The sequence below is a fragment of the Leptodactylus fuscus genome, chromosome 3, assembly GCF_031893055.1.
Source record: "Leptodactylus fuscus isolate aLepFus1 chromosome 3, aLepFus1.hap2, whole genome shotgun sequence".
NCBI lineage: Eukaryota > Metazoa > Chordata > Amphibia > Anura > Leptodactylidae > Leptodactylus > Leptodactylus fuscus.
The window spans coordinates 141,364,334-141,381,871 of NC_134267.1; the positions used below are offsets into that span (position 1 = coordinate 141,364,334).

At 44.4% G+C, this 17,538-nt stretch overlaps 1 protein-coding gene across 1 annotated transcript in view; it reads right to left on the reverse strand.

Annotated features, from left to right (window-relative positions):
• Positions 1-16,008, reverse strand: part of DLGAP2 (DLG associated protein 2) — a 748,630-nt gene extending 732,622 nt beyond the window's left edge. The window contains exon 1 of the mRNA XM_075268420.1: positions 15,800-16,008. The gene's annotated coding sequence lies outside the window, so the exon portion shown is untranslated. The remainder of the gene's footprint in view (positions 1-15,799) is intronic.
• Positions 16,009-17,538: the final 1,530 nt, after the last annotated feature.

Consider the following 17,538-nt stretch of genomic DNA (forward strand, 5'->3'; position numbering starts at 1 on the left):
AATCCTAACACTGAGATACATGCATCAGAGGATTAGATACACAGATCAGCACACAGTATCACACAGCAGAGGATTAAATACGCGCGTCTGCACACAGTTCCACACACTGAAGGATTAGATATGTGCGTCTGCACACAGTACCACATGCCAAAGGATTGGATACGTGCATCTGCACACAGTTCCACACCCCAGAGCATAAGATACGCACGTCTGCACACAGTACCACATGCCGTAGGATTAGATACGCGCGTCTATACACAGTTCCACACTTCAGAGGATTAAATACGTGCATCTTCACACAGTTGTACGCGCCATAGGATTAGATATGTGCCTCTCCACACAATACCACATGCCGGAGGATTAGATACGCGCCACTGCACACAATACCACATAGGTGAGGATTAGATACCTGCGTCTGCCCACATTACCACATGGGACAGGATTAGATACATGCCTCTGCACACAATACCACACGCCAGAGAATTACATATGCATCTAAGCACACAGTACCACATGCCAGAGGATTAGATAGGCACGTCTGCACACAGTTTCACTTGCCGTAGGATTATATACGTGCCTCTTCACACAATACCACACGGGGAGGATTAGATACGCGCATCTGCACACAGTACCACACGCCGGAGGATTAGATATGTGCATCTGCACACAGTACCACACCAACAAGGATTAGATACTTGCATCTGCACACAATACTACATGGGGAAGGATTAGATACAGCTTTACTCCAGGTATCCATAATAACTGATCACAGGTTTTTCACTGATATCCAAAATGAGATACACATAATCACATGACGCTTATGAACATACACACAAACAACATACAAAATGCACCAGTGCAAAATTGGACAATTCTTATGGGGCCACTACACAAACATAAAATGTAATATACCGTGCAAAGCCGGGTCCTCCTGCTAGTCTATATATATAAAACTCAAATTCTGTAGTAGTCTGCTCTATACAAATCTACAGTTCTTGCCTGATTTGGCTGAAATTTGGTGCACTCCCTCTCCACCCACAGGAGCAGAATACTGCACACATTACATCTCGCTAGCGTCCCCCCATCATGAGATTGGGGCCCCTAAATTTAGACCCTATACATATAATGGGGAAAAGTGAAAGCGCTGAGGGGAAAACAACAGTTGTGACTGACAGGGATGGATTATAGCGACAGTGCCAAAGAGTCGCTGCTAAAGGGGCCGCACCATCACACACAACACACAAACATTTCACAAACACCATATAAACATCACACAGACAGCACACATACACCAAACCACAAGCACAACACCACACAAATGCCACAACACAAACACCACCCCACAAATACCAAACACACACGCATGGACCATGCACGCAAAGACACTCAGATGGATGCACACTACACACACGGATGAACAGAGCACATGCGTACTCACAAACAACTACCACATGCATGGACACTTGCTCTGTGCACGCAGAAACACATGGATCACACGCGCATATACACACATACATATACACAGACCACACACGTGCATGCACACACGCATACATACACATAGATCATATGTGTGCACACACCCACAAATACACACACGCACGTGCACACATACGTATACATATACATAGACCACACACGTGCATGCACGCACGCATACATAACCATGCATCACACACATGCACACATACATATGCTCATGCAAACACACACACATATATATACACGAACCACACACGTGCATGCACACATGCATACATACACATGGATCACATGCATGTACATGCACGTATGCACTGATAAAACATGTCTGGTATCCTTAGTGGCTGCTTGCACACTGCAGTATTTTTCACAGGCCTCCAGGCCATGGATTTGGCAGTTCCATAGACTTCTTTGTGCACAAAGCTGTGAATCCTCGGCCCGTAGACTGTAGTGTTACTGTAGTGTGCAAACAGCCTTACTGAGCAGCAATATCGGTCAAGCGAAAACTGCCTAATAGTAAGATTGTCATTATTGCTTACTATGTAGGGAGCTTTTATCACTGAGGCACTACAATAGATAGTTGTATAACTGTAAACCAAGTTTACTCTTTTGTCCATGAACTACTTATAGATTACACTGGAGGGAGGGGGGAGGGTTGTATTATGTTATTAATTGGGTGTAAATATTTTAGATGTTTGTGTAAGTGCCATAAATTTTAATTTTTGATAAAAAATAGTTTAAAATATAGTTGTAATAGTTTATACTATATAATATGTATTGAATATGTAAAATCAATAAAATGTTGAAATGAAAAAAAAAGTTGTTAAAATTAGTAAAATGCCAAAATAAGTAAAAATTTTAAGTATACCTCCCAACAGTCCTGGATTCAGCGGGATATTACTGGATTCGGGGTCCTGTCCCGCAGTCCTGGTTAGCGGGAGGTATGTCCCGGTTTCAACTCATCTGCGTCGGGAGTTGAATACATAGGTGAGTAAAGCAGGAGCTGTCACAACTCAGCTCCTGCTTCAACGCTGTGATCTGGCTCCTGAATGTGTAGGCGCAATGTGATGATGTCACTCACATCATGCCTACAACTCTGTAAGTGGGACTGCGGAGAGAGCTGCAGGTAGCGAGGGAAAGGTGAGTATCAGTGTTGTTTTGTGTTAAACATTGAAGGAGAACATAATGAAGGAGGCCCATGAAACTAGGGGCAGCTGAAGGAGTGGGAAGAACGACATGAAACTGGGGCAGAGATGGAGGGGGGACATTAGACTGGGGGCAGAGATGGAGGGGGTACATGAAACTGGGCCAAAGACGGAGGGAGACATGAAACTGTGGGAAGAGATGAAAGGGGGGATGAAACTGGGGGCAGAGATGGGTGACATGAAACTGGGTGATGGAGATGAAGGGGGGCATATAATTTACAGGTGACTGTAGGAGGATTATACTGTGTGGGGGCACATGAAAAATGAATGGGAGAATGGGCAGAGTCAACATAAAAGTGGGAGGAGCTCAAATTTCCACGACGCGCATAATGTGCCACACATTTTGTCCCTCTTATTGTACTTCAAAAGTTGGGAGGTATGTATAAGTGGAAAAAAAGATCTACTGTAGCACTCTGAAAATGTCAATTACAGTGTGACCCTGAAAATTTTACTTTAGCCAGCATAACCAACAATTTAACATATTTTCCTGCGAGCAAAGCTGCGGGTATTCTACTAGTGGCTTATAAATATACAAATGAGTCCCCAATTGCTACTTGGGGATTCCTTCAGATTCAAGTGCCCTTGAATTGAATGTCAAACGGAACCCTGTTCCTCTGTCTGACCTCGCAAATGCCACAGTTGTTATTGAAGCGTTAGCTCTGATCACAGACAACTGCCAGCTGGTAACATATTTCTAACACAGTGGTTCTTAACCTTGTTTGAGGTACCGAACCCACCAGTTTGATATGCACATTCACCAAACCCTTCTTTAGTGATAAATCAAATATGATTTTTTTCCCAAATTCAAGACATAGGTATATGTTTTTGTACTGGTACACAAAACGAACCGTGCATAGGGTCTAGGGTTCGATCGAACCACGGTTAAGAAAAAACTTTATTCAAATTCACAGAGTCACACTAGGCATAATTTCTTACAGATTTTCTTGATCTTTTCTGGAGATCGATTGAGCCATGGGGTATGGTTTAAGAATGTATTTGCTCTACTGTAGATAGGACACAGCAGGGAGACTACTGCTCAAACTAGATATTTTGTAACTAGACACTGAAGTTGAGAAAGAGGGGATGTAGCTGAGCTCTTAGGACATGGGATTGGCTCTTGGGATAATATTTCTTTGTATAATTATAAGCTTTAATTGTAATATGGGATAAAATATGATCTTAGTAAATAATGAGAATAAGGGAGAAATTGCCAGGAATTGTCTTCTTATTTTTAATTTTTGGTACATTTTTTCTGTTTAGTGGTCCATTACATGTTGCTTTAGGTTGTCCATTGACATCAGATGAAAGCTTGAGCATGCTGATTTTAGCAGGACTAGTCAACAATCTGAGGCAGACATTGTATTTCCTGTTGTGCCTTTAGGAGAGAAATTGCTGCCAGAGAGGTTTGACAGTAGTTTATTCCCCTATCATCTTTAAAAACATTTGAGAAGAATACTTGTTGGCCAAATGACCATTTGCTCAGAATCTAACTAATGTGTATGGTTGGGATTATATCTTTGCCTTTTATGACTTTTAATTTGGGGATTGCATTTTGGATTGCCTCTTCTACATTACTCTAATGTTACTTTATCTTTACACTTTTGACTCACACAGGCCATATCTACATTATACAATATATGTGAATATTGAATTACACTGCTCAAAAAAAATAAAGGGACACATCCTAGATCTGAATGAATGAAATATTCTCATTGAATACTTTGTTCTGTATAAAGTTGAATGTGATGACAACCAAATCACACAAAAAAATCAGCAATGGAAATCAAATTCATTAACAAATGGAGGCCTGGATTGGAGTCATCCCCAAAATTAAAGTGGAAAAACACACTACAGGCTGATCCAACTTTGATGTAATGTCCTTAAAACATGTCAAAATGAGGCTGAGTAGTGTGTGTGGCCTCCACGTTCCTGGGCATGCTCCTGATGAAGTTGCTGATGGTCTCCTGAGGGATCTCTTCCCAGACCTGGACTAAAGCATCTGCCAATTCCTGGACAGTCTGTGATGCAATGTGATGTTGGTGGATGGAGCGAGACATGATGTCCCAGATGTGCTCAGTCGGATTCAAGTCTGGGGAACGGGCGGGCCAGTCCATAGCTTCAATGCCTTCATCTTGTAGGAACTGCTGACACACATCAGCCACATGAGGTCTGGCATTGTCCTACCTTAGGAGGAACCCAGGACCAACTGCACCAGCATATGGTCTCACAAGGTGTCTGAGGATCTCATCTCGATACCTAATCGCAGTCAGACTACCTCTGGCAGCACATGGAGGGCATGTGCGGCCCTCCAAAGAAATGCCACCTCACACCATTAGTGACCCACTGCCAAACCGGTTATGCTGAAGGATGTTGCAGGCAGCAGATCGCTCACCATGGCGGATCCAGACTCTGTCACGTCTGTCCTATGTGCTCAGTGTGAACCTGCTTTCATCTGTGAAGAGCACAGGGTGCCAGTGGTGAGGTTGCAGATCCTGGTGTTCTGTGACAAATGCCAAGTGTCCTGCACGGTGCTGGGCTGTGGGCACAATCCCCATCTGTGGACGTCTGTCCCTTATACCATCCTCATGGAGTCGGTTTCTAACCATTTGTGCAGACACGTGCACATTTGTGGCCTGCTGGAGGTCATTTTTCAGGGCTCTGGCAGTGTTTCTCCTTGCACAAAGGCAGAGGTAGCGGTCTTGCTGCCCCCTCCACGTCTCCTGGTGTACTGGCCTGTCTCCTGGTAGTGCCTCCAGCCTCTGGACACTACACTGACAGACACAGCAAACCTACTAATCTAGTGTGCATGACAAGCTTTACTGTTCTGGCTTCAGAAAAGGAATTGCATTGCATTTCTGTGCATGCTCATTTGACTACCTGATATCAATATGCGCTCGAGTCTATATTTGTAATTTTTTAATATTAACCCCATGTTTTGACTTCCCTTTTACAACTGCATTAAATAAAATGCAGAATGTATTAATGGCAATGCCAATACAGAATAGTATTATATACATACTCACATGTTTTGAGTGAATAAAGTTTTTTGTGACGTGGATTACTCTGGTAATTTCACTTTGAGTATGGGCAGTTTCAGGGATCAGCAGACCAGAAATGGATCAGCCATTTTTAATTTCAGGCTAATCCTATTCCGTTGGGTATATTCCTAGAGGTGTTTGGGCACACTTGCACACCAATGTGTAGGTAACCTTGCTTAATTCCAATAATTTCAATACAATGAAAAGAATGGAGAACGCCTCTTGTCAAAAGTCAATTGAGAGTATCAATTAATTGTCTTTATTTTTATTTATTTATTCATTCTGTCTCCTATTGGACAGTGTCCTAGTGGCATAAGTTCTCCTTAGTGAATTACTAAAATCCATTAAAGATTGTTCCTTAACTTTCCTTCATAAGCAAAAAATCTGGAAGCTTTCAGAGATCTAATCAGTGAAGATGACAAATTACTATGCCATTACAGATTACATTTGAAAGGCTGGAGTCTCATAAGGACAGACTGCCCGGAAGACAATCCAAACCCGATACAGAGGATGCCAAGTAAATATTAGGAATATAACTAAACATTTTTTATGCATGCTGAACATTAGTGTGTGCGTGTATGTATTTTTCATTTTTGCATTTTTGTTTTTTACTCCCCATCTTCCACAGTATTTAACTTTTTTATTTTTCTATCCACAGAGCTGAACTGGGATTTATTTTTGTGGAAAAATTGTATTTCATCATGGAACCATTTAATATTCTGGGCAATTTACTGGCAAAGTAGACAAAAATCAGTATGTGGCATTGTGGCTCAGTGGTTCGTACTGCTGCCTTACACTGGAAGAGTCTTAGGTTCCAATCTAGGGAAGAACAACTTGTGCAAGTACTTTGTATGTTTGCACAGATTTCCTCTGGGTAATCCAGTTTCCTCCCACAATTTAAAAGATCTACTGCTAGATTGTGTGACCTACTCAGGACAGTAACAATATATGTAAAACACTGTGGAATATGATGGTGCTATACAAGCAAAAAAAAAAGTAAGTAATGACCTGGAAAAAAATGCAGTTGTGCCATTTTCTCATGAGCATTGATTTTATGGCATTGTCTGTGCAGAAAAAAAAAGACACTATTCTGCTGGTCACTACAACCACAACAATATCTAATTTATTTGTCTTTTCTCTTTATGATATTAAAAGAAATAAAAAAAATTGAAGCAACAATTTTTGTGTTACCATATCGTGTCACAGGTGTCTATTTCATTGAACATGATGTCATTTTCATTGATGCCATTTTGAGAAATGTGTGACGTTTCGATTTCTTTTTGTTGAATTTTTATAGCTATAAAGCGGCTACCTAATTTGTAAAGCGACGCGTGCCTCATAATAAATTGGCAAGATCTCACTCCAGAACAGGGAAAATCAAGACTAGAGTAAAAAATGACAGTCTTGATAAATTTACCATTTTTGTTTCCAATCCTTATAACCTTCAAGATAGTTGTGTGCTATCAGTAAATGAGAAGATGCTTCTTTGTATCCAGAGACTGAAAATCGGTACAGTCCTGGTCCTGCTCTCCACTGAGTAGTGAATACAATTGTTGTTCCCTGTCGTCCTTACCAGCGGCACAATGTGGGGTATTTCGTGCCCCTGTGTGCTGGTAGGACAGGCGGAGTTTTAATTAGCCATGTATTAATTTCACATGGCTCGTTCCCTTTAAGAGGGCACAGATACCTCCCCCCTGTGTGTTTTTTTCTGTCCTGTGTAAAGGATCGGACAGGTGGAGAGGACTCTGTGTCCTCCTAAAGAGAAAGAAGGAAGAAGTTGTAAGTTGCAGGTTGCAGGTTCTCACCTGTTCAAATCATCTTCAGTGAAGCACTCTGGCCTGCTGGACTTCTGTGTCAGTCCTGCAGGGAGAAGAGGGGTAAGTTTAAAGGCTCCTTTATCTCTTCATATATCCCTGCCTCCCTCCCACAATGTTTGCCTCATGTATCCCCGACAGTCCCATCTTGTTTGGGCTTTGTGGAGCCGCGCACTGCTGGCGTGTACGCGCGGCTCCAGGAAGGGGAACTTCCGTTTTTGCAGAACCTTCTCTGTCTAGGAGGTTCCTGGCCGGACGCTCATAGAGGTGACACCGGCACTTCCGGTTTCGGCATCCGCTGCTCCGGGGCCACGCAGACAGCGGTGCAGTGCGGCTATAGAGGCAAGGTATGTGCCAAGGGTCTGTTGGCTAGGGAGGGAGCAACTCATAAGGCCTGAGAGTGCTCTCAGGAGGGCAAGGAACAGAGCTCACATATTTTTTTGTTAAGCCACGCCCCTTTCTGGATACAGGGCTGTAAACAGGGGCATGGCTGCTTCCCTCATTGCCTGCTAGTTTAATCCACTAGCTGGTTCCGTGTTGTGGCTCGTGTTACTGCTTCAACTACACTTGTTCTAGTGCAAACTCGACTGAAGTTTGGTAAGTTGTCTGACTGAAGCTGGGTGAGTCTCCTTATATGGTTCCTTGAATGTACTCCTTTATGTTCCGTATCCTATGCTTAGGTATCACTGAAAGCTAGTTTCTTTGTCATGTCTTCGTCTTCCACCCCTCCGGGGATCAAGTGAGACGGATGAAGTCTTCAAAAGGAGACATCTGGCTTGTATTGAATGTGACGTTCTACTACCTGATAGTAGGTGCGGTCTTTTTCGTCTGCTAATTCTCCCAATGGTGGGAGTATCCTGAATGTCATTTTTTGCCTCTAGGCTATGACTGGTCATGCTGCCAGCAATGCAGGGGACCTCTGCGGGAGGAACCCGTTACCAGTGATATGGTAGCATAGGTCAAGGAGTACATGGTGAGTACGTTAGCCGCTAAAAGGGGTAGGGTCCCCACTGGCTTCTAAGTATCCTTGTTTTTGCAGGATGATTCCTTAAAGGATATCCGTACATCACTGGCTCAGCTCACCAAGAAACAGTGCATGAGAGGCGTTCTGTTTCGCTGCCCTCCCTGGAGTACCTCCAGGTGGAGGATGAGTCCATATCATCGGACGACCAGTCCTCCTGTTCCAGCAGACCCATTTTTTCATCGTGAGAAGACTAACAAGCTGCTGAAGGCCATCTGGTCGTGGGACCAGATTGGCGAGGGGGAAGCCTCTGCGTCCACCTCTGAAAAGCGGAGGGTTTTTCAAGTGGACGCCTCCATGGCCAGTTTAATGGAACAAGAGTGGAAGCAGCCGGAGGAAGCTTATGTCACCACCAGGGCTTTCAAAGCAGTATATCCAATTGATTCCTCCCAGCTGGATCGCTGGGGTCCTCCGCCCAAGGTGGATTTGGCCATCTCAAAGCTCTCCCGTCGCACTGTCGTGCCTATCGATGATGGGTCAAACCTCCAAGATTTGCTCGATAGGAGAGTGGATTCAACACTCAAGAAGGCGTATTCGTCTGCTTCAGCCCAGATGGCAGTGGGCATCGCCTCCACAGAAGTAGCTGATAAGCTTCAAGCCCGGTTGGACCGTCTGGAGCGGGACATCGACTCCGGGGCCAACAGGGATGTCATCCTGGCGTCCATGGGGGAATTCCGTCTCGCTACGGATTTCCTGAGAGAGTGAGCAAGACAGAAGGTGAAACTGGCTTCCAAGACCATGGCTCTGAATACCGCTGCCAGGAGGCCCTTGTGGCTCAATCCTTGGCGGGCTGATGTCACCTCCAAATTTTCTTTATGCTCCCTCCCCTTTCAACCAGGGAAGATTTTCGGCCAGGGGCTGGACGACCTGATGGAGGGGCTGGCTGAAGGTAAAGGCAGGTCGCTACCACAAGCGACCAGAAGAAGAAGGCTTTCCCCTTCTAGGGGTCGAGAGTCTACATCCCAATACAGGCCTCAGCAAGGTAACCAGAGACGCTCCAGATACCGCCCAAAGGGGTGGGGCAAGGGGTCCCCAAGGAAGACCCTAAGAAGAAGGGGTTTTGAGGAGGCTTCGCTCTCTGTGTCCAGCTCTCCCGTAGGAGGGCGCCTTTCCAAATTTTTCCGTGGCGTGGCATCTTCACATTTTGGATCCATGGGTCCTTCAGTTCGTTCAGCGGGGGTACGCAATAGAGTTCTCACACCCTCCTGTGGACCGGTTCATCACTACGCGGGTTTTACCAGCTCTACAACAGGTCTGCCTGGAGGCTTCCGTGGCAGAATATTTTGCAAAGGGGGACCTGGAAAGGGTCCCTCCCTCAGAAGTGGGATAAGGAGTTTATTCACCCGTATTCCTGGTTCCAAAGTCCACAGGAGGGTGGCGGATGATTATAGATCTTCGGTTCCTCAACCTTTTCATAAAGGGAAAGCCATTCAGGATGAAGTCCATAGACTCAGTAACCAACTTTCTATTGCGCGACGAGGTCATGGTCACCCTGGACCTGAAGGATGCCTACTTACATATCCCCACCTTCCCGCCACACAAGAAGTATCTACGCATAGCCATTCTTATGGCTGGTCACAGAGAGCACCTACAGTTCACTGCTCTGCCATTCGGCATATCGTCAGCCCCGTACGTATTCACCAAGATGGTCGCACCAGTTACCGCCACCCTCAGACTGCAAGGCCTCTTCGTGGTTCCCTACCTCGACGACTGGCTTATAAAAGCTAGTCTACTTCAATTCTCCATCACCACCTCCAGATAGCCATCTCCTTCCTCCAGGAGTTGGGTTGGCTGATCAATTGGGAGAAGTCAGAAATAGTGCCATCCACCCGGAAGAAATTCCTAGGGTTTATTCTGGATTCCCAGAGCATGCAGATTTTCCTATCCCGTCCAAGGCGAGCGAAAATAGAAGCTTCAGTGCAGGGCCTTTTTCCGGACCCGGCGGGTCACCATCCGCACCGCCATGCGGGTCCTAGGCCTAATGTCGTCTTCAGCCAAGGCGGTCCCTTGGGCTTCATGGCATTTGCGTCCCCTTCAGATGGAGGTGTTGAGAGCCTGGAACAGATCTCCACGGGGACTGCACAGGAAGATCTGCCTTTCTCCCGGTACCCGTCTTTCCCTCAGATGGTGGAGACACCTGAAAGACGGAAGGTCCTCGGTCCAACCTCGTTGGACCCTGTTGACAACAGATGCGTCCCATACGGGATGGGGAGCCCACCTAGACGGCGGGACCGTCCAGGGTCTGTGGAGGAATCCAAAGGTAGGAACCTCCAACCTGAAGGAGCTAAAAGCAGTCTATCTGGTGCTGAAGTACTTTGCCCCTTTTCTCGAAGGGAAGGCAGTCAAGGTCCGGTCAGACAACATGACGACGGTAGTATACTTGAACAAGCAAGGCGGCACCAGGGTTCCAGCCCTACTGAGAGAGGCGAACTTGATTTTCACGTGGGCAGGGAAGAATCTGTCCCACATATCCGCTGTTCACATCAAGGGCTCCCTGAACATAGTAGCGGATCAGTTGAGTCGGGGTATCCCTGTATCAGGAGAATGGTCTCTCAATCAAGACAGATTCCAACAGATTGTCCAAGCATGGGGCCTTCCAGACGTCGACCTCATGGCAACCTGACTCAACGCCAAGGTGGAAACCTTCTGTTCTCTGTACCAGGAGGACAATGCCTTGGCAGTGGATGCCCTGTCCATCCCATGGAGGTTCAGGCTGATATACATTTTCCCTCCAGTTTCCATCATACCCAAGGTATTGATGAAAATCAGACAGGACCAAGTCTCGGGAGTTGCCATAATCCCGTTCTGGCCGAAAAGGACTTGGTTTGCCCAGCTCATGTGGATGAGTCAAGGCAGGTATTGGAGGCTTCCCCCCTCCCAGATCTGGTGACACAAGGAGAGCTGAGACACCACGATCTGAGGAGATTCAATCTGACAGCCTGGAGGTTGACCAGTCCCTATTAAGGAATAGAGGACTGTCTGAAGGCGTCCTAAGGACTTTAGCCAGCGCCAGGGCCAACTCTACCAATAAGAATTACCGTAGGGTCGGTAATATTTTCCAGGCCTGGTGCACGGATCACAAAGTGGACTCCTCCGATCCCCCTGTGAGGGCGATCCTGGATTTCCTTCAGGACGGCCTAGACAGAGGGCTTGCAGCTTCTACCCTGAAGGTACATGTGGCCGCTCTGTCCGCCTATCTGGGGAGGCGGTTGTCTCAAGATCCTTTAGTGAGCACCTTTATCAAAGGGGCAACTAGGCTGAGACCAGCAGTATCTGCTCCTGTCCATCAATGGGACCTCAACATGGTCCTAAAGGCACTTTGTGTTGCTCCATTCGAACCCCTGGAGGAGGTGGATCTAAAGTGGCTGACCTATAAGGTATCTTTTCTCCTCGCTGTCACCTCGGCAAAAAGAGTAGGGGAGCTTCAAGCACTCTCATCGGAAGCTCCTTACATTGCCTTCTTTGAAGACCGTGTTCAGTTAAGATTTCTGCCAGGGTTCAGGCCTAAGGTTTCTTCTAGGGCAAATGTGTGTCAGCTCATTTGCCTGCCAACCTTTTCCAGTACCCACTTCCCCTGAGGAGGAGAGGTGGCATACTCTGGATTTAGTCCAGAACCTGCAGATTTATCTTCAGCGCATACGCGCTTTCAGGAGATCTGAAAACTTATTAATAAATTATGTAGTTTGCCATAAAGGCCGCAAGGCTTCTAAAGCAACCATCTCCCGCTGGGTGAAGGAAGCAATCAAGTTGGCGTTTGTGAAACAGAACTTACCTCCGCCCACTGTCCTAAGGGCCCACTGGACACGGGCAGTGTCGACCTCTTGGGCGGAAATCAAGGCTCTTGCCTTGGATTAGATTTGTGCAGCAGCATCCTGGTCTTCAGAATCGACTTTTGTGAAGCACTACCGACTTGATCGGTATAGCTCAGAAGCTACTGCCTTCGGGCGCACTGTATTACATTCTGCTTGTGTTTAATGTCCCACCCTTATGGGGATTACTTGCTATTTCCCCACATTGTGCCGCTGGTAAGGACGACAGGGAACGAAGGATTATGTAGATAATCTTGTTTCCCTTAGTCCTAACAGCGGCACAAGGATTCCCCCCCTATTGTTGTTTATTTGAAATGTATGTATTATTACTTGTTATTTACACACAGGGGGGAGGTATCTGTGCCCTCTTAAAGGGAACGAGCCATGTGAAATTAATACATGGCTAATTAAAACTCCGCCTGTCCTACCAGCACACAGGGGCACGAAATACCCCACATTGTGCCGCTGTTAGGACTAAGGGAAACAAGATTATCTACATAATCCTTCGTTGTATGGCTTGAGAAAGCACTAGTGTGAAGTATGAAATGACTGTTGCCTCTTCCATTGCATTGTGTCATCGCTCCTTTTCATGTGATTTTATCCTTATAAAATAAAGGACTGCTTTTAGAAAATATCCTGGTTGGGTGAGTGCCCCCGTATTGTCCTTCTTCATTTTTGTGAATACATTTGTTACTATTAGTAGAGTGCCACATGCCCTACATTCTCAGAATTTGTAGGGTTCTCTTCTTTGGGATCCCCAGGACAGGTAAAACCTAGACATGTCTCTATGACCTACCAGTAGCTGAGAAAAAAATAAAAGTATAGCACTATTGTTGTCAGCTTCTGTGCTAAACGCTTTCTCAAATCTACACCCAAAGCCTCCTCTGATGTTTGTGCATATGTATTCAGCATATAGATTCTTGTGACAGAAAACAACCTATTAAATGAACTCAAAGAGAAGGAGATTATTGAAGATGAGTACGGTAGGAGTGAGGGCAATATCTGAAGAACAGCACTAGAACTATATGTTAGATATTAGTTCTAAAAGTGAATTCCTTGTTCTGGAAAAAACTGAATCCCTGTTTTGTTCTGCTTTTCTTGAAAACAATGTGTGTGTTTAAATATGTATGTATGGATATTTATATATATATATATATATATATATATATATATGTAATTAATTTAATAGATAGATAGATCGACTTGATAATATACCATTAGTTAGAAACTGCAGTAAAAATGTCAAGGCTGTAAAATATGCATCCTTTAAAGCTACTTAATGAATACAGTGTGTGCTGCATAGGCCTACTCAGCACCCTCTGCACATTGCAAAATGTTGGAAAGCAGCCAATTTCAGCATACTGGTTAAAACCCATTTACACAGACTTTGAACTAAAGACTACGTACAAGCATGAATGTTCTGTAGAGATCATATCCCTTGACATGTAAATGTTTTCTGTATATTATGTGTATTGTATCCTATAACTTGAACAATTCTGTAAATCCACTGTGCCCAACCATATGAGAAACTTCATTTGTTAGCATCTAATTATGCATCAGACATGGATTTGTGACAAAGTTCTCGGGGTGTCACTAGCCCACTCTGACAAGACCTACATTCGGAAGATATGCCTCCCCCTCAGACAAATGTGTATTATCTATTAGACTTGAAATCTTCCCTCAGTGGAAGCACCTGTGAGAAGGGGGTGGTAGATGGTTTATTTTTTGCCAGAATGACAAAAAAAATCGAGCTCAGCTGTTCTCTGTTCAAGTGACTCACTCGTTGGGTTTGTGATCCATTCACCATCAGTCTCATTCACCATGCCTCTCCTGCTCAGCTGCACTCTGGATATGTGTGATCAGCACCATGGAGAGCGGTGCTGGAACTGAATATGGTGCGTCCCCTGGGACAACAGCAGCCAAGCCTTGCAATAGGGAATTATATCAATTCTCAGTGTATAATAGCTGATGATTGCCATAGACATTGAACTGACAGTACGTGAACATTTCATAGCAGAAATGCAAAGCTGTCAATTTTGAATGTAAGGAGGTAAACCAACAAAGGGTGACAGCTAGACATCCAGGTTAACTAGGCATGCAATACCCCAATTTAATGGTTTTCTCTGGGACAAAACATCATTGATTTCTTTCAGAAATAGCACCTGTCCATGGGTTGTATGTGATATTGCAATTTAGCTCCACTGAAATGAATATGGTAAAGATGCAGTACTAAACACAACCCCTGGACAAGTAGAAATCCAGGATGGTCCCTATAAAATCAAGTGTACACCACTGTAACATAAGCTGTTTCCCAATATGCCATCACCTCTACACCAGTGTACTATAAACTGTACCCAAAGTATCATCAGATTACATCAAAGTCATGGACCCTGGAATCATCAGCTATAGACCAAATTTGTATGGAACTGTAACCCACATGTACATCCAGCTGCCCATCACTTTATTCTATGATGAGCCCTATTGTATCATTAGCTGTTTACTGAAGAAGTCTAATCTGTACATCAATGTATTACCATATCTAATCAATGTACCATAAACTGTATATCAGTATAGTACAAGATGTGCCAAGGTATCACATCCATAAACTAGCAGTGTATATTTCAGACATTCATCTTAGAATAGAATAGTGATTTTCTCTTCATTACATTACAGACAGTAAAAGTGGATGATGTTATTGTACAATTCATTTGTAGCCCAGTTACTCATAAGCCAGAAAAAGAAAGGTGACATAAGGTTATAGTTGCAGTCAGATAATAATTTGTCACTGTACAACTCTGCTGATGCATCCATAAACCTCTATATACATTATGATGCATTGCATTACTACATCTATGAGTGTAACAAGGTAACAGCCAGCAAGTGACTACCCAACACATAAAACACATAGTACCCTCATGCTGCATGTCTACTTGCAATGTGATCTTTATATAATCTCAGTGCCTGACACAAATGGAACTGCTGCATTAGCTTATTGGTATACATTTAGATCTAGTGAATGGCTATATATGTAGGTCTAGTTTATTGATATTGATTTACATCTCGCTTTTTGCTTTATTGAACCTTAAATTAAAGAGCTGGGATGATTTTGTGCACAGTTCATATAATAACAGGATATTCTAAGTACTGTCCCTGGATTCTATGTGAAATCATGTTACATATTATATCTTCATCTCTAATAAACTGCACATATGGTCGCAATGAACTATTAGACAGTAAAATGAAAGAGACTGTTTTTTAGAATATTACATCCCAGCATATTTTCAGATGGAGCATTAACTCATTACTAGCTGCTCATTCCAGCACTGGCTACAATACAAAATACAGTTCAAATACAGGAAGACAAGATGTAAAAAGTTCTAGCACAGCACATGACATGCATGTTCAAGTAACCATGAAGACGTTGTCTTACCTTCCTTAGAGCTCTCATCCTAATGCATTATTCATTTAAGAACAAGGCAATATACATAGATCCAAGTCTTGTCAGTCCTAGCACATAACCGAGGTGCTCAGCAGCATAAGCCAAGCAGCTACCAGCAGAAAAGAGAGGATCGCTGCAGCACTAACCCTTCATACAATTATTCCTGTATTCCAATAGGATACAACATACAGCATGCTGGATACATTGTAGCAATACAGGCAACAGCTGCTTCACACTGTGTGTGCTTCTGCCTGGCCCTGATAGTACCGCCTCCCATACACCTACTTTATACAGAGACAACTCCTTGAGTGACACTTAAATCAAGGCTAAATAAAGTATTCTTCACAGTAAGGAATGCACATAAACACACACACCATAATTATATCATTAATCCTTTATAAATCAGAGAGAGCGAGAGTAGATAACATGATCAAATAGATAAACCCAAACAGTATTCTGAACATATATACACTCACCGGCCACTTTATTAGGTACACCATGCTAGTAACGGGTTGGACCCCCTTTTGCCTTCAGAACTGCCTCAATTCTTCGTGGCATAGATTCAACAAGGTGCTGGAAGCATTCCTCAGAGATTTTGGTCCATATTGACATGATGGCATCACACAGTTGCCGCAGATTTGTCGGCTGCACATCCATGATGCGAATCTCCCGTTCCACCACATCCCAAAGATGCTCTATTGGATTGAGATCTGGTGACTGTGGAGGCCATTGGAGTACAGTGAACTCATTGTCATGTTCAAGAAACCAGTCTGAGATGATTCCAGCTTTATGACATGGCGCATTATCCTGCTGAAAGTAGCCATCAGATGTTGGGTACATTGTGGTCATAAAGGGATGGACATGGTCAGCAACAATACTCAGGTAGGCTTTGGAGTTGCAACGATGCTCAATTGGTACCAAGGGGACCAAAGAGTGCCAAGAAAATATTCCCCACACCATGACACCACCACCACCAGCCTGAACCGTTGATACAAGGCAGGATGGATCCATGCTTTCATGTTGTTGACGCCAAATTCTGACCCTACCATCCGAATGTCACAGCAGAAATCGAGACTCATCAGACCAGGCAATGTTTTTCCAATCTTCAATTGTCCAATTTCGATGAGCTTGTGCAAATTGTAGCCTCAGTTTCCTGTTCTTAGCTGAAAGGAGTGTCACCCGGTGTGGTCTTCTGCTGCTGTAGCCCATCTGCCTCAAAGTTCGACGTACTGTGCGTTCAGAGATGCTCTTCTGGCTACCTTGGTTGTAACGGGTGGCTATTTGAGTCACTGTTGCCTTTCTATCAGCTCGAACCAGTCTGGCCATTCTCCTCTGACCTCTGGCATCAACAACGCATTTCCGCCCACAGAACTGCCGCTCACTGGATGTTTTTTCTTTTTCGGACCATTCTCTGTAAACCCTAGAGATGGTTGTGCGTGAAAATCCCAGTAGATCAGCAGTTTCTGAAATACTCAGACCAGCCCTTCTGGCACCAACAACCATGCCACGTTCAAAGGCAGTCAAATCACCTTTCTTCCCCATACTGATGCTCGGTTTGAACTGCAGGAGATTGTCTTGACCATGTCTACATGCCTAAATGCACTGAGTTGCCGCCATGTGATTGGCTGATTAGAAATTAAGTGTTAACGAGCAGTTGGACAGGTGTACCTAATAAAGTGGCCGGTGAGTGTATATGTTCTATGTGTTTGTGTGTGTGTACACTCCACCAT